We start from the raw sequence: 21,639 nt of genomic DNA on the forward strand, positions 1-21,639 counted from the left end.
ACTGTCTCCCTTTATGGCAGAAGAAGAAAATCGATCTGGATGTTTCTGGAGACCAAGTTCCAACATAATGTTCCCGCCCAGGATCGAACCGGGGACTTTTCACGTTTAAAGCAAACGTGATAACCGCTACACTACGGAAACTGATGGTATTTTATTCAACACAACGGGCAACTGAATGGTGTCCTCTCTCTGCTCGTACTTGGAATGTCTTGTTTCAAGTGCAGCAAGGGACAGAGACAGTGGCTGCTCTCCCTTTTCTTTAAAAACTCTCAGGGTAGTGGGTTTGAGCCCCACGTTGGGCGAGTACCATTTTAAACTTTTATGCTGCTTCCACCGGTGAGCCCCAGCTCTGACACTTCCCCCACCCCCATCTCCGTCTCACCGCACACGATGGGGCCGCGCCCGGGCAGAATCTCTCCAATTCGGTTTCCGCCCCTGTCGCAGCATGAAATGGTCCTTATCAAATTCACAAATGATACCCTTTGTGACTACCACCATAATAAACTATCGCTCCTCATCCTTCTCAAATACAATATCTCACTGTGCTGTTGTGCTGTTAGACAAGTTTGGTAGAGCGCTCGCTCAGATTGCGAGAAGTAGTGGGATCGATGCCCGCATTCTCCACTCACTTTTTTACCTTGGGGAATTGTCCCGAAACGAAAATGGTGTCAGTTCTCAGCAAATCCAGAAGCCACGTCAATCCTCAGCTTCGATAAAGAGAGGTCAAGGAGCAGCAAATCTTTTGGTGTGCTGCAGCGAGCAAAAGTTTTTGATTTTGGTGTTTAGCAAAGATGGAAAGATGAAGTGAGACATGGAAAAAAGCTTCACAGGTCCTGATATCTTTTCTATGGATTGAACTCAGGATTTACAAAGTTAATAAAACGAATGCACTCCCTGCTGTATGAAAAGCGCATGAACGGTGGAGACTGCCAGGCAGCATTACCAATAAGGTAAGTTTGCAAGCTATCTATAGTCATAAAGTAATGGACAGTTGGCAAAAACAATCCAGTCAGGTAGGAGTTGTCCAGACAATCTTCTGATTTGTCATTAGACACGAAATCCACTGCTGCACTGGTCCAGGGTGTGCAGAGAGAGTTGCAGCTCACATTGCCACAGCGCTGCGGTGTGAGCAGGAAATGAGTCAGTCTCGGTCATGCACACGTGACTCCACGAGTCCGGGAGTGTCAAAAGGAGCACAGTGAATATTGTCCAAAGAGAGCAATCTTGGCTGCTTCCGTTCGATCCTTCAGCTGGTACAGCGGAGGACTGCAATACAATTAACAGATAAAAGTCATCCTTAGGTTTCTGGTTGGAACTAGCGAACGTGCTTTTGGAGTAAGCAGAAATTAGCTCAAGGCCGTTTTCTTTACTTTACAGACAGCCAAAAGCTTAACATGTTGGCGCTGAGGCACAGGAGACCTTCTTTCCTTTCTGAAACCTGAAAGCTTTTTGTGTCTGCCCGAAAACGGCTGTTTTGCTCCAGCACTTTCCTCTGCTCACCAGCAGGACGTACCTTTGAGTAACAACACGTCAAACCGCACTGACTTTCAGGCAAATAAGCCTTCCATCAGTCAGTCAGACAGACAGACAGACAGAGCTCTCGCTGTTTCCTCCAACTCGGGCGGCTGTTCTTGTCCGATGACCTCGTCTGCGTTCCGCAGGCTCGGGCTCTTCTCAGCATCATTCACGATTCCTGTGCCTTCCCGTTCTGCTGTTGCTCAATTGCGAACACTCCATACCGCGGATTGGAGCATTGAATGCATTCAGGGAGGGGGCAATTCGTGGCACTGCCTGGAGACGAGTGTTCAGCGATTATTGTGAAGGGCAATTGGCCCTGTTCCGCAGGGGAATTAGCTCAAATGGTAGAGCGCTCGCTTAGCATGCGAGAAGTAGCGGGATCGATGCCCGAATTTTCCACTCACTTTTTTACCTTGGGGAATTGTCCCGAAACAAAAATGGTTTCAGTTTTCAGCAAATCCATAACCCACGTGAATCCTGAGCTTCGATAAATCGAGGTCAAGGGGCAGTAAATCTTTTGGTGTGCTGCAGTCAGCAAAAGTTTTTGATTTTGGTGTTTCGCAAAGATGGAAAGATAAAGTGAGACATGGAAAAAAGCTTCACGGGTCCTGGTATCTTTTCTTTGGATTGAACTCAGGATTTACAAAGTGAATAAAACGAATGCATTTCCTGTTCTGTTAAGAGTGCACGAACGGTGGAGACTTCCAGGCAGCACTTCCAATTAGGGCAATTTGCAAGCTATTAAAAGTCATAAAGTAATGGACAGTTTGCAAAAACAATCCAGTCAGGTTGGAGTTGACCAGACAATCTTCTGATTTGTCATAAGACACGGTATCCACTGCTGCATTCGCCTCTCGGGTGTGCAGAGAAAGTAACAGCTCACACTCCCACAACGATGCGCTATGAGCAGGAACCGAGTCAGTCTCGGTCATGCACACGTGACTCCACGAGTCCGGGAGTGTCAAAAGGCGCACAATGAACATTTACCAAAGAGAGCAATCTTTGCTGCTTCGCTTCGATCGTTCAGCTGGTACAGCGGAGGACTGTAATACAATTAACAGATAAAAGTCATCCTTAGGATTCTGGTTGGAACGAGCGAACGTGCTTTTGGAGTAAGCAGAAATTAGCTCAAAGCCGTTTTCTTTACTTTACAGACAGCCTACAGCTTAACATGTTGGCGCTGAGGCAGGAGACCTCCGTTCCTTTCTTCAACCTGAAAGCTTTGTGCATCTGCCCGAAAACGTCTGTTTTGCTCGAGCACTTGCCTCTGCTCACCAGCAGGGCAAGTGCACCTTTGAGTCACAACACGTCAAACCGCACTGACTTTATTACGAACAGAAGACAAACACACGTCTTCGTTCAAAAACCACCCTGCAGGTGGACACGGAGTGAGATAAACACAGGGCAGAGATGCAGACAGTATCAGGAAACATCGGGAAGTAGACAAGAGAAATAGATTGAGCGCTTTGTTATCAGAAAAATGTCTGAACCTCCACGGTCAATGAAAGGGCTTTTGTTGGTCGGTTTCCCATTGAACCGGATAATTCGGGAGAACTTGGTAGATGGTTGGTTCGGTTCCCTTGACCCCACCAGCGGAAAAGGTTTGTCGATCCCACCCGACAACTCGTTTCAAAAGCCACTCTGTCCAAAGCAAATGTATCCTTCCAGATTAAAAGGGAATAAAACTTGAAAAGAGCGTCACTGTGGATCAGTTTTCTCTCACTCAAAGTAAACTGTTCAATTAAGTAAAAGATGCACTTTCCAAAGAATCAGGGAACAGCCACTGTCTCCCTTTTTGGCAGGAGAAGAAAATCGATGTGAATGTTTCTGGAGACCAAGTTCCAACATAATGTTCCTGCCCGGAATCGAACTGGGTGCTTTTTGCGTACAAAGCAGACGTAATAACCGCTACACTACGGAAATGGATAATATTTCACTAAACAATGGGCAACTGAATGGTGTCCTCTCTCTGCTCGCAGTTGGAATGTGTTGTTTCAAGTGCAGCAAGAGATGCAGACAGTGTCTGTTCCCCCTTTGCTTTAAAAACTCTCAGGGTGGTGGGTTTGAGCCCACGTTGGGCGAGTACCGTTTTAAACTTTTCTGCTGCTTCCACCGGTGAGCCCCAGCTCTGACACTTCCCCCACCCCCCTCTGTCTCACCGCGCACGATGGGGCCGCGCCCGGGCTGAATCTCTCCAATTAGGTTTCCGCCCCTGTCGCAGCATGAAATGGTCCTTATCAAAGTCACAAATGATACCGGATGTGCCTCCCACCATGATAAACTATCCCTCCTCATCCTTCTCAAATACAATATCTCACCGTGCTGTTATGCTGTTAGACTAGTTTCCTCTCTCTGCTCTTATTTGGAATGTGTTGCTTTTCCGTCTGACAACACTTAGTATAATCGTATTATGTTAGGCCACAAAATGAGATCATTCGGTCCATCGTGCCAGTGCCGGGTCAAACACACGTACTCGTTCAAAATTCGTTCAGAGATAGTTTGAGTGCTTTGTTATCTGAAAATTGCCCGAACCCCTACAGTCCACGGCTTTCCTCCTCGCTATTAACCACACGGCCTATTTTTGTGTCACTCGCAAATTTCTTAATCATGCCCCCTTCGTTAAAGTCCAAATCGTTAATGTATACCACAAAAAGCAAAGGACCAAGTATCGAGCCCTACGGCACCCGACTGGAAACAGCCTTCCAGCCACAAAGCACCCGTCGATCATTACCCTTTGCTTCCTGTCACTGTGCCAATTTTGGATCCAACAACCCACATTCCCTTGGATCCCATGGGCTTTTACTTTTTTGGCCAATCTGCCATGTGGGAATTTTTCAAAAGCCTTTCTAAAATCCATGCAGACTACATCAATTGCGGGACCCTCATCGATCCTTCTTGTCACCTCCTCGAAAAATTCAATCGGGTTAGTCAGACACGACCTCCCCTGAACAAATCCATGCTGTCTGTCCGAGATTCGTCCCTGGCTTTCGAAGTGACAGTTTATCCTGTCCCTCAGAATTAATTACAATAATTTGAAATGGAATCTTTCTCCTGATTGCTACAATAACAGATACGGCGGTTAGGTGCACTTCGGTCCGGCTCGCTCAGTCGGTGGAACATGCGACTTTTAATATCAGGGTCGTGGGTTCGAGCCCCACGTTGGGTGAGCACCATTTTAAATATTTATGCTGCTTTCACTGTCCAACAGTGCAGAAATGATGCAGAATGAAAAGGGCAATCGGCAGTCAGGATGGCCGAGCGGTCTAAGGCGCTGGGTTCAGGACGCAGTCTCTTCTGGAGGCGTGGGTTCAAATCCCACTTCTGACATTTCTTATTTTTACCATTACGTGGAAATATTTTATTTGTGGATTGGGCTGCAGCTGATTTTTCCACCAAGTTGATTTGGTCCTCCCACAAAAGCAACTGGCTTTGTCATGGAGATGTGACTTGAGAAGTTTCGAACGGTGAAATGGTTGACATATTATTAACCTGGACAAAGAAAAAGAACAGCAGTGGGAAACATTTAAAACGGTGATCAATAGAGTCCAGGAGAAATTTCTCCCACTAAAAAGCAAGAACAAACTATCCAGAAATGACACACCAGGGATGAATAAAGAAATAAGGGCAAAATTGAAACTAAAGAAAAAGGCACACACTGGACAATAAAGGAGAGAGGGGAATGTGAAAAGAATGGGAAAGAAGTCTAAAGAACTATTAGAAAGGCAAAAAGGAATATCAAAAAAGCAAAGTATTCTGGACACATCAACAGCCAAAGCAAATTTCGGATAGGAATCGGGCCATTAAGGGATACACACGACAAACTCACAGGCAATGACAGCGAAGTGGCAGAAATATTAAATAATCACTTTGCTTCAGTATTTATCAGGGAGACTAGTATTGTGGGCATGACTGGACAGCTCTGAAAGTGCTGTCCAGTTAGTCCTACTCGCCTGCTGTTTCCCCATAGCCCTGAAAATGTTTCCATCCAAGCGTTTATCCAATTCCCTTTTGAAAACTGTGAGTTAAGAAAAACAATATTGAAAGGGGTGCTGGGGCCTCTGCAGCGTCGATGTGGAGTGTGTGATGATTGAAGTTATCAAGATGGTTGCTTTACACATGGTATGTTGTGAAATCATCCTGAAATATCTTCAATATCGAATACAAATTGAATTGCAAACCTGACGGAAAAACATTGGAAAACAAGTCACGAGTGAACGCAAATCATCTGGGGCCCGTTTTCAGCCTCATGGCACTTTAAGTAAAGTGAAATAACTTTGCATTGAAAAGATTTGGAACTTGCATCTGTGCCTTTATCTGTTCCATTTCTTAAAGTTGCTGGCGTCTGATGATGTGCAATCCTCTGCTCCCTCTATTGAACAAGAAAGGAGGTGTTTGACGTTGACGGGACCTGTTGGTTATGAGCTTATCCTGCACATTGAGTGGATTCGCGTTCTGTGAACGTCAACTTTAGCCCAGCGGTGAACTTCGCAGCAAACAAGTGCGACACCGTCTCACCGCGGGCACTGACTGACATGTTGATTGTTATTTCTTTCAGACTTAAATAAATAGTAACCCTGATTTTAAATTTGCACTCAGTGATTTTTAGGTAGTCGCCTTTCAACGTTTCAAAGGCGACTCCTAATTTATGATAGTCCGGCCATTTCACCAGCCTTGTTGAAAACAAAACATGTCTCTGCTTTTCGCGTCTTTTTTCGAAAGGCAAAAAATATATTTCCCGTGACCTCTGCAGGATGGACAAGTACGTTTCAGAAAGCTGAAGCAAGTTCACCGAGCTTAAATCGTCTGACCACGTTAAAGGCGCTATACACAGATATATATATGCATATATATATATATATATATATATATATGCATATATATATATATATATATATATATATGCCTGTTTCTGTGGTTGTCTTTTCTCTGTGTGTGTCCATCTGCAGGTCGATTTTGAATCAATACCAGTTTTCGTGTCAGTTTGTTGCATGAAATAAATGAGGGTATCAGGCGCTCCCCTCCCTGCCACTGGGTAGGTACTGAGTCAGGGTTTAAACCAAACATCTGTTTTATTTGTGAAAAAGCAATTAAAATCTTAATTCGGGAATTATCCAGTCTCATGTGAGCGGTGAAAGAAACAGTGACGCCGCTCCCTTTTGATCTGGAGTCTGATTTTTGCGCCATGCACCCTGATGACAGGATCTTGGATGTTATTATACATATGAATGTTTCTCAAACACCGTTTCGTTTATTGGTTGAATAGATCGGGCTTATCAAATCTCCGCCAGATCCCACCGGGTGTGAGACAGGATTGGAAGCAGCCTTCACCCCCAATGTCACGCTGGCATTTATCTCCTGCTCTCAGCGGACTGCATGAACAGGGCTGGGAGATATGGACTTTGTTCACATCATTCAGCAATGTGAATCGTTAAATATTTAATCATTTTTAATGGGGACAAGGTTACAAAATGTTTCCGCCCGGTTTCGAACCGGGGACTTTTCGCGTGTTAGGCGAACGTGATGACCACTACACTACGGAAACCTGATGTCTGTGTACCTGTGTTAGGGATATAACCCATCAGCCAAACTAATTTCCGTATTACTGTCCAGGAGCTCATTTCACAGAGATACATTTACTGCGCTGTATTTCGGAAGGCTGCAGAGAAGGATCGGTGACGATGGTCAGGCAGGGAATCCCAGAGCATCGCGCCCACACAAACATTTCACTGTTTTTTTTCATGAGCCTGATATCCGATCGCAGTGTAAATTATGGCGAATCAAGCATGCTCAGATGACATTGTTCACAGAGTGTTTTCTTGCAGCCAAATCACACATTAGAAAACTTGAAATGAGATTAAGAGATCGGAGCCATTTAAAGTGCTCCCAGTTGCTCCAGATCAGGAATTAAAACCTGGCACCGGCTTCAGGGCGATCAGAATGAGGCGATAAATCCTAAATTGGGAAAAAAGGTGCAATTTTCGTCCCTGGGTGGCCGACCGTTGCGCCACAAGGTCTACTCGGGGCAGAGATTTTTTTATGTACGTGTACGTATTATATACTTAAATATATATGTTTGATGCAGTGTTCCCTAGTCGTTGGGAATAGCTCATTGCACAAAACTAATTCAAGTCTGTGAGATACTTAATGTTTTTTTTAATCGCCATTAATACGTTCTGTTGCACACTGAAGGAAATGTTAACTTGTTTGCCAAGTGACAATTAAAACGTTTATAAATCTTTGTGCTTTGCATGTCATGAACTTTTCTCCCTTCCCATTTTACATATTGTATTTTGGGAGTCTGCTTAAAAATGTTTAATGCTTATTATACCAGGAATCTGGCGCAGCCGCTGTTACATTTAAAAAGGTTTGTAGCCCCTTTCACGCTTGAAGAAACTCGACCCTGGAGGTTTATGGGGAGCAAGTCCCAACAAAATGCTTCCCTCCGAGATCAAATCGGGGACTTTCTGCGTGTAACTGGTGAACATGATAACCGCTACACTACGGAAACGACAAACGTTTCGGTCTCAGGGCTGAAGGAAGTGTCTCGGGAAAACATGAGCTGCTAACTCTCTTTACACTGACTCTTTTGACGAACATTTCATCGATCGAAACTATACAAGTCACAGCGAAAAAATGTCAAAGTCATTAAAATCCCGAATTAGCCTCAAATGAGGATATAACTTTCGTTATGGGCTTAGTCTAAGATAGACATTTGGTTTCCAAACGGTTAGACATTTTTAGAATTCAGAATGTGTTGTTGTATTGCTGTTAAAGCAATTCTAAATCGGGCATAAACCCAAGATGTTGTTCAAATTCTAATGTCAATTTTTCTTGTGTATTAATAATAACTGATTGTTTTCTTTATGAAGTCGTGGTCTGTGCTTGAAGTTTCTTGAGGAAAAAGAGACCATTAAGTTAATTATAAAATTAAACCTCGTGGAGATAAAACGTCATTGCCCCAAATTAAAGTGTAAAATCACTTTGTACCTTTCTGCTCCTCCATCTGTACCATGTGTAACTTTCCCAGTGAGCTGCTGGATTCTGTGATAAATCACACTGTACTCTTACCCCTTTTGCTGTGTTACTGTGTGACAGGGTCCCGCAGCACTCTTCTGCTTTGTTACAGTTACAAATACTGTTATTGTTTCAGATTAAATAATAATGGAGAAATAAACACCATCCCAGATCAGAACTACAGTCACATTGAGTCCAATTTTACTCTGATTTATTTAATAGAAGCTAGAATTGCATTCTATACACAAAATGGCTAATTTGACCTTTCGTCCGATTGTCTATTCTCTCCTGCGCCGTGAACATTACATCAAAAAAAAAACAAACGTTAATCCTTTTTTTTCAGCAGAAGTTCACGTTTTGGTGTTTAATTCCTTCACTGCACCGCTGTCTTTGTGTTAAACATCAACTACTGCCAATCTCACTCAGTTTGTATCTTTAACTATAATGCAACTGTAATTTAACAGGAACAGCAAATAAACCCTCTCCGTCTAAACAGCGCGGAGCGAGCGAGACCAGAGCTTACTCTGAGAGCGAGACTCTGAGACCAGCGGCAGAGTTCGGGGTGACGTCACCAGTCAGAAAGTGACGCGGCACAGGGGAGGCAGCTGATTGGTGAGTAGGTTCAGGTGAGTATTTCTACCATTTTACTGTAAGTAAAGTAATAAGAAAGGGAAGATCTGCAGGTTTTATAGCAGATAGTGGTTTTTTTTAGTGAACCTAGGTCCCTAGTATAGTTAACATTTTCTAATTTCAACGTAATTTAAAAGGGGTAACTAAGCTAAGGCAAGTCATGGCAGCAGACCTCGCACCCGTGATATGCTCCTCCTGCAAGATGTGGGAAGTCATGGACACTACCAGTGTCCCTGCTGACCATGTGTGCGGGAAGTGTGTCCACCTGCAGCTACTGACCGATCGTATCTCGGAGCTGGAGCTGCGGGTGGACTCACTGTGGAGCATCCGCGATGCAGAGAAACTCGTGGATAGCACGTTTAGCGAGTTGGTCACACCGCAGGTAAAGGGTATACAGGCAGGAAGTGAATGGGTGACCACCAGGAAGAGTAAGAGATGCAGGCAGGTAGTGCAGGGGTCCCCTGTGGCCATCCCCCTCTCAAACAGATATGCCACTTTGGATGCTGTTGGGGGGGATGACTTATCAGGGGAAGGCAGCAGCAGCCAACTTCCTGGCACCACGGGTAGCTCTGCTGCACAGGCTGGGAGGAAAAAGAGTGGCAGAGCTATAGTGATAGGGGACTCAATTGTAAGGGGAATAGACAGGCGTTTCTGCGGCCGCAACCGAGACTCCAGGATGGTATGTTGCCTCCCTGGTGCAAGGATCAAGGATGTCTCGGAGCGGCTACAGAACATTTTGGAGGGGAAGGGCGAACAGCCAGCTGTCGTGGTGCACATAGGCACCAACGATATAGGTAAAAAAGGGGATGAGGTCCCAAAAGCAGAATATAGGGAGTTAGGAGGTAAATTAAAAAATAGGACCTCAAAGGTAGTAATCTCAGGATTGCTGCCAGTTCCACGTGCTAGTCAGAGTAGAAATAGGAGGATATTTCAAATGAATACGTGGCTAGAGGAATGGTGCAAGGGGGAGGGATTCAAATTCCTGGGACACTGGAAACGGTTCTGGGGGAGGTGGGACCAGTACAAACCGGATGGTCTGCACCTGGGCAGGGCCGGGACCGCTGTCCTAGGAGGAGTGTTTGCTAGTGCTGTTGGGGAGGGTTTAAACTAAAGTGGCAGGGGGTTGGGAACCTGAGCAGGGAGAGAGAGGAAAGCGTAACAGGAAGGGACAGAAGGTATGGAGTAAAAGGTAAAGTGTTAAAAAAGGAAAAAGCAGGAACTAAGCGTCACAAAACAGATTTGAAAGTTCTTTATCTGAATGCACGTAGCATTCGTAATAAAATGGACGAGTTAACGGCACAAATAACTACGTATGGGTATGATCTTGTGGCCATTACAGAAACATGGCTGCAGGGTGACAACGACTGGGAATTAAATATGCCAGGGTATTTAACAATCAGGAAGGACAGGCAGGAAGGAAGGGGAGGTGGGGTGGCTATGTTAATAAAGGAAGGAATCACTGTAATACAGAGAAATGATATTGGGTCAAAGCATCAAGATAATGAAACAGTTTGGGTGGAGATAAGGAATAATAAGGGAAAAAAAAACATTAGTGGGCGTAGTATATAGGCCTCCTAATAGTTGCAACTCTGCTGGAAGAAGTATGAATCAGGAGATAGTCGGGGCATGTAATGAGGGAACAGCCATAATTATGGGGGATTTTAATTATCATATTAACTGGACAAATCAAATTGGGCAGAGCAGCCTTGAGGACGAGTTCATTGAGTGCATCAGGGATGGATTTCTTGAGCAGTATGTAACTGATCCTACAAGGGGGCAGGCAACCTTGGACCTGGTCCTGTGTAATGAGTCAGGATTAATTAATAATGTCCTAGTTAAGGATCCCCTTGGAACGAGCGACCACAACATGGTTGAATTCCATATCCAATTAGAGGGTGAGAAGGTTGATTCTCAAACAAGCGTACTGAGCTTGAATAAAGGAGACTATGATGGTATGAGAGCGGAATTGATTAAAGTGGACTGGGAAAATAGATTAAAGGGTAAGACGGTACATGAGCAGTGGTGTTCATTTAGGGAGTTATTTTACAACTTTCAAAATAAATATATTCCACTGAGGAAAAAAGGGTGTAAAAGAAATGACAGCCATCCGTGGCTAAGTAAAGAAATCAAGGATAGTATCCGACTAAAAACAAGGATATATAAGGTAGCCAAACTTAGTGGGAGGATAGAAGATTGGGAATTCTTCAAAAGACAGCAAAAAGTAACTGAAGGATTGATTAAGAAAGGGAAGTTAGATTATGAAAAGAAATTAGCAAAAAATATAAAAACAGATAGCAAGAGTTTCTATAGTTATATAAAAAGAAAAAGGGTGGCTAAGGCAAACATAGGTCCCTTAGAGGATGAGACCAGGAAATTAATGGTGGGAAACATGGAGATGGCAAAAATGCTGAACAAATATTTTGTTTCAGTCTTTACAGTAGAGGACACTAAGAATATCCCAACACTGGACAAACAGGGGACTCTCGGGGGGGGGGGGGGGGAGGAGCTAAATACGATTAAAATCACTCAGGAGATGGTACTCAGTAAAATAATGGGACTCAAGGCGGATAAATCCCCTGGACCTGATGGCTTCCATCCTAGGGTCTTGAGGGAAGTGGCAGTAGGGATTGTGGATGCTTTGGTGATAGTTTTCCAAAATTCCCTGGACTCAGGAGAGGTCCCGGCAGATTGGAAAACTGCTAATGTAACACCGTTATTTAAAAAGGGTAGTAGGCAGAAGGCTGGAAATTATAGGCCAGTTAGCTTAACATCTGTGGTGGGTAAAATTTTGGAGTCTATTATTAAGGAGACAGTAACGGAACATTTAGATAAGCAAAATTTAATAGGACAAAGTCAGCATGGCTTTATGAAGGGGAAGTCATGTCTGACAAATTTGCTTGAGTTCTTCGAGGATATAACGTATAGGGTGGATAAAGGGGAACCAGTGGACATAGTGTATTTAGACTTCCAGAAGGCATTCGACAAGGTGCCACATAAAAGATTATTACTTAAGATAAAAAATCACGGGATTGGGGGTAATATTCTGGCATGGGTGGAGGATTGGTTATCGAACAGGAAGCAGAGAGTTGGGATAAATGGTTCATTTTCGGACTGGCAACCAGTAACCAGTGGTGTTCCACAGGGGTCGGTGCTGGGTCCCCAACTCTTTACAATCTATATTAACGATTTGGAGGAGGGGACCGAGTGCAACATATCAAAATTTGCAGATGATACAAAGATGGGAGGGAAAGTGGAGAGTGAGGAGGACATAAAAAAACCTGCAAGGGGATATAGACAGGCTGGGTGAGTGGGCGGAGATTTGGCAGATGCAATATAATATTGGAAAATGTGAGGTTATGCACTTTGGCAGGAAAAATCAGAGAGCAAGTTATTTTCTTAATGGTGAGAGACTGGAAAGTACTGCAGTACAAAGGGATCTGGGGGTCCTAGTGCAAGAAAATCAAAAAGTTGGTATGCAGGTGCAGCAGGTGATCAAGAAAGCCAACGGAATGTTGGTTTTTATTGCTAGGGGGATAGAATATAAAAACAAGGAGGTATTGCTGCAGTTATATAAGGTATTGGTGAGACCGCACCTGGAATACTGCATACAGTTTTGGTCTCCATACTTAAGAAAAGACATACTTGCTCTCGAGGCAGTACAAAGAAGATTCACTCGGTTAATCCCGGGGATGAGGGGGCGGACATATGAGGAGAGGTTGAGTAGATTGGGACTCTACTCATTGGAGTTCAGAAGAATGAGAGGCGATCTTATTGAAACATATAAGATTGTGAAGGGTCTTGATCGGGTGGATGCAGTAAGGATGTTCCCAAAGATGGGTGAAACTAGAACTAGGGGGCATAATCTTAGAATAAGGGGCTGCTCTTTCAAAACTGAGATGAGGAGAAACTTCTTCACTCAGAGGGTGGTAGGTCTGTGGAATTTGCTGCCCCAGGAAGCTGTGGAAGCTACATCATTAGATAAATTTAAAACAGAAATAGACAGTTTCCTAGAAGTAAAGGGAATTAGGGGTTATGGGGAGCGGGCAGGAAATTGGACATGAAGCTGAGTTCGGATCGGTCAATGCCCTGTGGGTGGCGGAGAGGGCCCAGGGGCTATGTGGCCGGGTCCTGCTCCGACTTCTTGTGTTCTTTAGATTTGTGGTTGGGATCAGATCAGCCATGATCTTATTGAATGGCGGAGCAGGCTCGAGGGGCCGATTGGCCTACTCCTGCTCCAATTTCTTATGTTCTTATGTTCTTATGTCTCTCTCATCATAACAAGCTCCACCTTGGCCCTCAGTAAGATGGCTGCCTTCCTGGTGGTCATTTTGCTTCAGGATCAGGTCGGCAATTTTGTTTAAGTTTCATGAAGGCCAATCTGTTTGACATTGCTCCCTTTCCCGCCGGTAAGTTGTTTGCCTTGCTCCTCAGTAAGTTGGCTGCCTTGCCCCTCAGTAAGATGGCCGCCTTGCACCTCAGTAAGATGTCCAGTTTGTCCCTCAGTAAGATTGTTGCCATACTGGCTGCCATTCTTTTTCAGGTTTATGACGTTGAAGTTGTTTTGTGCATAGTTTCATATTTTAATAGTAGGTACGGCACAAGAGAAGGCCATTCTGCCCACTGAACCTGTGCTAGCTCTTTGAAAGGGCTATCCAATTAGTCCCTTTATTAATCCACACTTGTCCAAGTGGCTATTAATTTTGTCCCGGATTATTTGTTTCTAAAAGCTTCCCCACCACCGAGGTTAAACTGACTGGCCTGTAGTTAATTATTTTATCCTGACACCTTTTTTTTGAACAAGGGTGTAACATTTGCAGTTCTCCAGTCGACTGGCACCACCTCCGTTTATGGCCATTAACTCAGCAATTTCCATCCTTACTTCCCTCAGCAACCAAGGATGCATCCCATCTGGACCGGGTGACTTATCTACTTTAAGCACAGCCAGCCGTTTTAGTACCTCCTCTTTATCATTTTTTAGCCCATCCAGTATCTCAACTACCTCCCATTTTACTGTGACTTTGGCAGCATCTTCTTCCTTGATAAAGACAGATGCAAAAGTGCTCATTTAGTGCGTCAGCCATGCCCTCTGCCGCCATGCGTAAACCTACTTTTTGTTCTCTAATCGGCCACATCCTCTTCTTACTACCCGTTTACTATTATCTGCCTGTAGAAAACTTTTGGATTCCCCTTTTGTGTTAGCCGCCAGTCTACTCTCATATTCTCTTTGCCCCTCTTACTTCATTTTTCACTTCTCCTCTGAGGTTTCCATATTTACCCTGGTTCTCACTTGTATTATCTGTCATAAGCCCACTTTCTCTACTTCATCTTACTCTCTATCTCTTTCGTCATCCAGGGAACGCTGCCTTTCGTTGCCCTACGTTTCCCCCTCGTGGGAATGTACCTAGACTGTACCCGTACCATCTCCCCTTTAAAGGCCACCCATTCCTCGAATACAATTTGCCTGCCAATCTCTGATTCCAATTTATCCGTTCTCAACCCACTGAAATTGTCACTCTTGCAATGAAGTATTTTTACTGTAGATTGCTCCTTTCCTTGTCCATCACGAATCGAAACCTCATGATATTATAATTGCTGTTCCCTAAATGATCCCCCCTGATACTTGCTCCACTTGACCCACCTCATTCCCCAGAACAGCAGAACGGGAAACCTCAGTAATCAGGAATGCTGCTGAGAAGAGGAAAATCACTGCTCACTGAGTTTCTATGCTGATGGAGCAGATGCAGGACGTCCCGTCCAGCTGGACCATCGCCTCCATCTGTCCCAGGTGAAGAAGTTCCCGAGGAGGAACCACTTTGACCACAAAGACCTCAGACAGTGGTCAGCACGGAACGTTCCGGGGATCCGGCAGGGAAAGGAGAGGCAGGCTCCGAACAGGCAGTTCCTCGACCAGATAGTCGATGCCATTTGGCAGAACATCCATCGCTGGAACTGATGAACAGCCACCAGGTTGTAGCCTGGATGGTAGTGAGAAAGGCCTTCCAGTGCAGTCCTTCCAACACTGATAGAATCTCAGCACCACCGTGAGCTGCCCTCGAGGCTGCGGCGGGCAGGAGACCGTCGTCCGTCTCCTGATGGACTTACCCTTCAATCAGAATGTTTGGAGAGAGAATCGTTGGTATCGGTCCCGTTCATCCCCAACACCGCGGTAACACAGGACGTTGTGATCTATGGACTGTTCCCCAGGACACACACCGAGACAGATATCAACTGCTGCTGGAAGACCACCAACTCGGTGAAGTAGGCCCTTTGGCCTGTCTGAAACCTCTTGACCTTTCAGCTGAGGGAGCAGCCCACGACCGAGTGTTGCCAACTGGCACATTCCGAAGTCCAGGAGTACGTGCTGCGTGACGCAGTGAAGTGAAGTGCGGCCTACGCAAAAGCTCTATGGGGAAAGGGAACCGGGTAAGGCCATCCCACGTGATATTGGTCACCATATATTATAAAATATGTACTTTGTTTGAATTGCGATATTGGGATCATACTATGCACGTTCTGCTTTGTGTTGTTTTGAATTGCATTGATTTGAAATTGCGATATTTATTTTGAACTCTGTGGATTATTAAATTTTATGAAACAAAATATATTTTGTAATAAAAAAAAACGTGTACATGAACCATCTAGAAAGCAAACTTGCAAACTTCTGGCCTTGAGTCAAACACGTTACCCATTGCTCCACTGGCTCAGGGTGTGGAGAGAAAGTAACAGCTCACACTTCCACAGCGCTGCGGTATGAGCAGGTACCGAATCAGTGGCCACGCGACTCCACGAGTCCGGGAGTGTCAAAAGACGCATGGTGAACAATCACCAAAGAGAAAAACCTTCACTGCTTCCCTTCGATCGCTCATCTGGTGGAGCGGAAGATGCTTAATTGAACTAGAACACAAAGCAAATTCATCCTTCGATCAGTGTTTGAATTCCGGCTTGAAGGAGCGAGTGCTCTTTTGGAGCAATTAGCTCAAGGCCGCTCTTTTAACTTTCCAGCCGACAGCTCAACATGTTGACAACTCTTATCCTTTCTCAAAACTTAAAGCTTTCTGTGTCTGCCCGAACGGCTGTTTCACTCGAACATTTCACTCTGTTCACCAGCAGGGAGCGCCTTTGAGCAGCAACTTTTTAAAAATTTCAAAGTATACTTCATTTCATAAAATTTAAGGGTACATACAGTTCAGTGTAAAAGTCGCAATTTCAGTTCAAAACAATACAAAATAGATCGCACACACTATGATCATGCTATTTCAAAAGAAAACGCACGACATATCTAATTTCAAATTCTGTGCAATACAAGGTGGTGTGGACTCAGTAAATATCTTATATTACATTCTGTACAATAAAAGGTGGGGTGGACTCAGTCCATATCTTATATTACATTCTGCACAATACAAGGTGGGTGGACTCAGTCCATATTTTATATTACATCCTGTACAATACAAGGTGGGGTGGACTCAGTACATATCTTATATTACATTCTGTACAATACAAGGTGGGTGGACTCAGACCATATCTTATATTACATCCTGTACAATACAAGGTGGGTGGACTCAGACCATATCTTATATTACATTCTGTACAACACACAGTGGGTTGGACTCAGTCCATATCTTATATTACATTCTGTACAATACACAGTGGGGTGGACTCAGTACATATCTTATATTACATTCTGTACAATACAAGGTGGGTGGACTCAGTCCATATCTTATATTACATCCTGTACAATACAAGGTGGGGTGGACTCAGTACATATCTTATATTACATTCTGTACATTACAAGGTGGGGTGGTCTCAGTACATATCTTATATTACATCCTGTACAATACAAGGTGGGGTGGACTCAGTACATATCTTATATTACATTCTGTACAATACAAGGTGTGGTGGACTCAGTATGTCGGTCTTTGAAGACGTCACCGAGCCCTCTTTCTCCTTCAGGCTGTTGATCACAGAAGTCTCTCTGACCAGTTTTATGCAGTAATGTCTGTTTTGTAACAAAAACCAGTTCGCAGAAACCTTCGAGTCCAGCGGGAAACGAACATAGAACGGGTGTTATTTGTAAACAGAAACGTTATCCATGACTCCACTGGCCGAGGTTGTAAAACTGTAGTAACAGCTCACACTCCCACAGCTCTGAAGAATGAGCAGGTACCGAGACAGTCTCGGTCATGCCCACCCGATTCCACGTGTCCAGGACAGTCAAAAGGCACACGGTGAACAATCCCCAAAGACCTTTGCTGCTTCCCTTCGATCGCTCAGGTAGAGTGGAGAACTGTTGTACAATTAACAGATCAAAGTCATCCTCAGGTTGCTTGTTCGAAGTAGCGAACGTGCTTTTGGAGTAATTAGCTCCAGGCCGTTCTCTTAAATTTACAGGCAGCCGACAGCTTAACACGTTGGCGCTGAGGCACAGGAGACTTCTTTTCATTTCTCATAACTTAAAGCTTTCTGTGTCTGCCCAAACACGGCTGTTTTGCTCGAGCATTTGCCTCTGCTCACCAGCAGTGAGTGCCTTTGAGCAACAACACTTCAAACCGCTTTCAGGCAAAAAAAGTCTTCTATCAGTCAGACAGACAGAGAGACATACTGGGTTCTCGCTGCTCCCTCAAGCTCGGCACGGTTGTTCCTATCCTCGTCTGCTTTCCGCAGGCTCGGGCTCTTCTCAGCATCATTCACGATTACTGTGGCTTCCCGTTCTGCTGTCGCTCACTTGTTGATACTCGATAACTCCGATTAGAGCAAAATATTGATTGAATTCAGGGAGGGGCCAACCCAAGGCAAGATTTATCTGCTGGTAGTGGAGCTGCTTGGAAGCGAGTGCGAAGCAGCTACTGTGATGGGCAATTTACAAGAAACAACCTCAAATGTGGAATAAAGGGGGCAGTAGCAACATGGATACAGAATTGGCTCAGGTCCAGGAAACAGAGAGTAGTGGTGAATGGTTGTTTTTCGGACTGTAAGGAGGTGTACAGTGGTGTTCCCCAGGGACCAGTTCTGGGACCACTGCTTTTCTTGATATACATTAATGACTTGGACTTGGGTGTATAGGGCACAATTTCCAAATTTGCATATGACTCAAAAATGGAAGTGTAGTGAACAGTGAGGTGGATAGTGATCGACTTCAAGAGGATATAGACAGGCTGGTGGCATGGGCGTATACGTGGCAAATGAAAGTTAACGCAGAAAAATGCGAAATCATGCATTTCGGTAGGAAGAACGAGGAGAGGCAATATAAACTACAGGGCACAATTCTAAAAGGGGCACAGGAACAGAGAGATCTGGGGGTATATGTGCACAAATCGTTCAAGGTGGCAGGGCAGGTTGGGAAAGCGGTTAAAAAGCATACGTGATCCAGGGCTTTTTAAATAGACTACAAAAGTATGGAAGTCATGATGAACCTTTATAAAACAATGTTTCGGCCAAAACTGTAGTATTGTGTCCACTTCTGGCCACTGCATTTTAGGAAAGATGTGAAGGTCTCCGAGAGGGTGCTGAAGAGATTTACTGGATTGATTCCATGGATGAGGGGCTCCAGTAACGTGGAGAGGCTGGAGAAGCTGGAGTTGTTCTCCTTGGAACAGAGACTGTTGCGAGGAGACTTGATGGAGGTATTCAAAATCATGAAGGGTCTAGACAGAGTAGATAGAGAGAAACTGTTCCCATTGGTGGAAGGGTCAAGGACCAGAGGAAATAGAAATAAAGTTGATTGGCAAAAGAATTAAAGGTAACATGAGGAAAAACATTTTTACACAGCGAGCAGTTAGGATCTGGAATGCACTGCCCGAGGGCATGATTCAATCGTGGAAAAGAAATCATTTTCAGGTCGACGGGAATGGGGCGGGGGAGTGGGACTAGCTGGGTTGCTCGTGCATAGAGCCGGTGCGGACTCGATAGGCCGAATGGCCTCATTCCGTGCTGTAACCTTTCTATGATTCTCGCTGAGCATGTGAGAGATAGCAGGATAGATTGTTGCATTCTCCATACACCTTTTGACTTGGGTCAATTGTCCAGAAAAAAAGTGGCGTCAGTTTTCAGCGAGCCCATGGCCCATGTACTTCTTAAGCTTCACTGCGTGCGATGGCACACAGAGGTCAAGGGGCAGCAAACCTTTTGGTGTGCTGCAGGAAGCAAAAATTCTTGATTTTGGTCTTGAGCAAAGATGGAAAAAAAAGCTTAATTATGCCTTCTCTGAGGATTGAACTCAGGACCTTCAGATTATGAGACTGACGCGCTGCCTGCTGCGCTAAGAAGGCACTTGAAACATAACTGTCCAGGCAGCACTACCAAGTCGGACAGTTTGCAAGGTGTAAAGTCATGAACTAATTGGCAGTTTGCAAAAACCATCCATCCAGGTGGAAATCGAACCAACAATCTCCTGAATTCTGGTCAGACACGTTATTCATTTCTCCACTGGCCCAGGGTGCAGCAAGTAATTAGGAGCTCACACTCCCACAGCGCTGCGGTATGAGCAGGTATCGAGTCAGTCTCGGTCATTTCCACACGACTCCACGAGTCCGGGAGTGTCAAAAGGCGCACGGTGAAAAATCACTAAAGAGAGGGACCTTTGCTGCTTCCCTTCCGTTGCTCAGCTGGTAGTGCAGAAAACTTGTAGAGATTGAAACTTGAAAGGCAAATCGCTGGTTTAATTCTGGCTCAAAGTATATTGCCACCAATCCCATGTGTTTTAATTTTGCACACTTATATGTGGGACTTTATCAAAAGCCTTCTGAAAATCCAAATAAAACACATCCACTGGTTCTCCCTTATCTATTCTGCCAGTTACATCCTCAAAAAACTCCAGTAGATTTGTCAAACATGATTTCCCTTTCATAAATCCATGTTGACTTTGTCTAATCCCGTTGATATTTTCTGAGTGTCCTGTTATCACATCCTTTATAATAGACTCTCATATTTTCCCTACTACTGATGTTAGGCTAACCGGTCCGTAGTTCCCTGTTTTCTCTCTCCTTCCTTTTTTAAATAGTGGGTTTATATTTGCCACCCTCCAATCTGTAGGAACTGTTCCATAATCTATCGAATTTTGGAAGATGACGACTAATGCATTCATTATTTCCATGACTACCTCTTTCAGTGCTCTGGGATGCAGATTATCAGGCCCTGGGGTTTTATCGGCTTTCAGTCCTATTGATTTCTCCAGCACTATTCGTTTACGAATACTGATTTCCTTTAATTCCTCTTTCTCACTAGTCCCTAGCATTTCTGGGAAGTTGTTTGTGTCCTCTTCTGTTAAGACAGAACCAAAGTATTTGTTTAATTGTTCTGCCATTTACTTGTTCCCCATTATAAATCCTCCCGTTTCTGACTGTAATTGACCTACTTTTGTCTTCACTAATCTTTTTCTTTTCACATACTTGTAGAAGCTTTTACAGTCCACTTTTATGTTCCTTGCATGTTTACTCTCATACTCTATTTTACCCTCTTAATCAATCGCTTGGTGCTTTTTTGTTGACTTCTAAACTGCTCCCAATCTTCAGGCTTGCTACTTTTTCTGGCACTTTATATGACTCCTCTTTGGATCTAATACTATCCTTAATAACTTGTGTTAGCCATGGTTGGGCCACTTACCCATTTGTGTTTTTATGCCAAAAACTGTTGCAATTAATGCATTCGTTCCTAAAATGATAGCCATTGCCTATCCACCGTCATGCCTTTTAATGAAGTTTCCCAATCTATCATAGCCAACTCACTCCTCATACCTTCGTAGTTTCCTTTGTTTAGATTTAGGACCCTAGTTTCGGATTGGACTACTTCACTTTCCATCTTAATGACGAATTCTATCATGTTATGGTCACTCTTCCCAAGAGGACCCCGCACAACAAGATTATTAATTAACCCCTTCTCATTGCACAATACCCAATCAAGGATAGAATGTTCCCCAGTTGGCTCTTCATCGCACTGGTCTAAAATATCATCTCGTGCACACTCCAGGAATTCATCCTCCACAGTATTATTGGTAGTTGGGTTTGGCCAGTCGATATGTAGATTAAAGGCACCCATGATTACATTCATCTCTAATTTCCTGTTTGATGCCGACCCCTACATTACCACTACTGTTTAGAGGCCTATAGACAACTCCCACCAGTGTTTTCAGCCCCTTGGTGCTTCTTAACTCCATCCAGGCTAAATCTACAGCGGCCATCTTGAAGAAAATGGCCGCATGTACGGCGGCCATCATGGACAAAGTAGCGGCATGTCCGAAGGACATCTTGGACAAAACGGCGGCAAGTACGGCGGCCGTCTTGGTCAAAAAGGCAGTAAGTACGGCGGCCATATTGGACAAAATGTCGGCTAGCACGGCGGCCATCTTGGACAAAATGGCGGCAAGTATGGCGGCCACTTTGGACAAAACGGCTGAAAGTGAGGCGGCCATCTTGGACAAAATGGTCGCAAGTACGGCGGCCATATTGGACAAAATGGCGGTAAGCACGACGGCGATCTTAGATA

The 21,639-nt window shown here is 44.4% G+C and overlaps 4 non-coding genes across 4 annotated transcripts; 1 reads left to right on the forward strand and 3 right to left on the reverse strand.

Moving 5' to 3' along the window:
* Nucleotides 1–68: 68 nt before the first annotated feature.
* On the reverse strand, nt 69–141 carry trnal-uaa (transfer RNA leucine (anticodon UAA)). Its single transcript has one exon. It is a non-coding gene; the product is annotated as a tRNA-Leu (tRNA).
* A 4,621-nt stretch (nt 142–4,762) lies between these two features.
* trnal-cag (transfer RNA leucine (anticodon CAG)) lies at nt 4,763–4,845 on the forward strand. Its single transcript has one exon. It is a non-coding gene; the product is annotated as a tRNA-Leu (tRNA).
* A 2,142-nt stretch (nt 4,846–6,987) lies between these two features.
* On the reverse strand, nt 6,988–7,060 carry trnav-aac (transfer RNA valine (anticodon AAC)). The gene has a single exon. It is a non-coding gene; the product is annotated as a tRNA-Val (tRNA).
* A 12,294-nt stretch (nt 7,061–19,354) lies between these two features.
* trnam-cau (transfer RNA methionine (anticodon CAU)) lies at nt 19,355–19,427 on the reverse strand. The gene has a single exon. It is a non-coding gene; the product is annotated as a tRNA-Met (tRNA).
* Nucleotides 19,428–21,639: the final 2,212 nt, after the last annotated feature.

Source organism: Heptranchias perlo, unplaced genomic scaffold, assembly GCF_035084215.1.
Source record: "Heptranchias perlo isolate sHepPer1 unplaced genomic scaffold, sHepPer1.hap1 HAP1_SCAFFOLD_63, whole genome shotgun sequence".
Lineage (NCBI taxonomy): Eukaryota > Metazoa > Chordata > Chondrichthyes > Hexanchiformes > Hexanchidae > Heptranchias > Heptranchias perlo.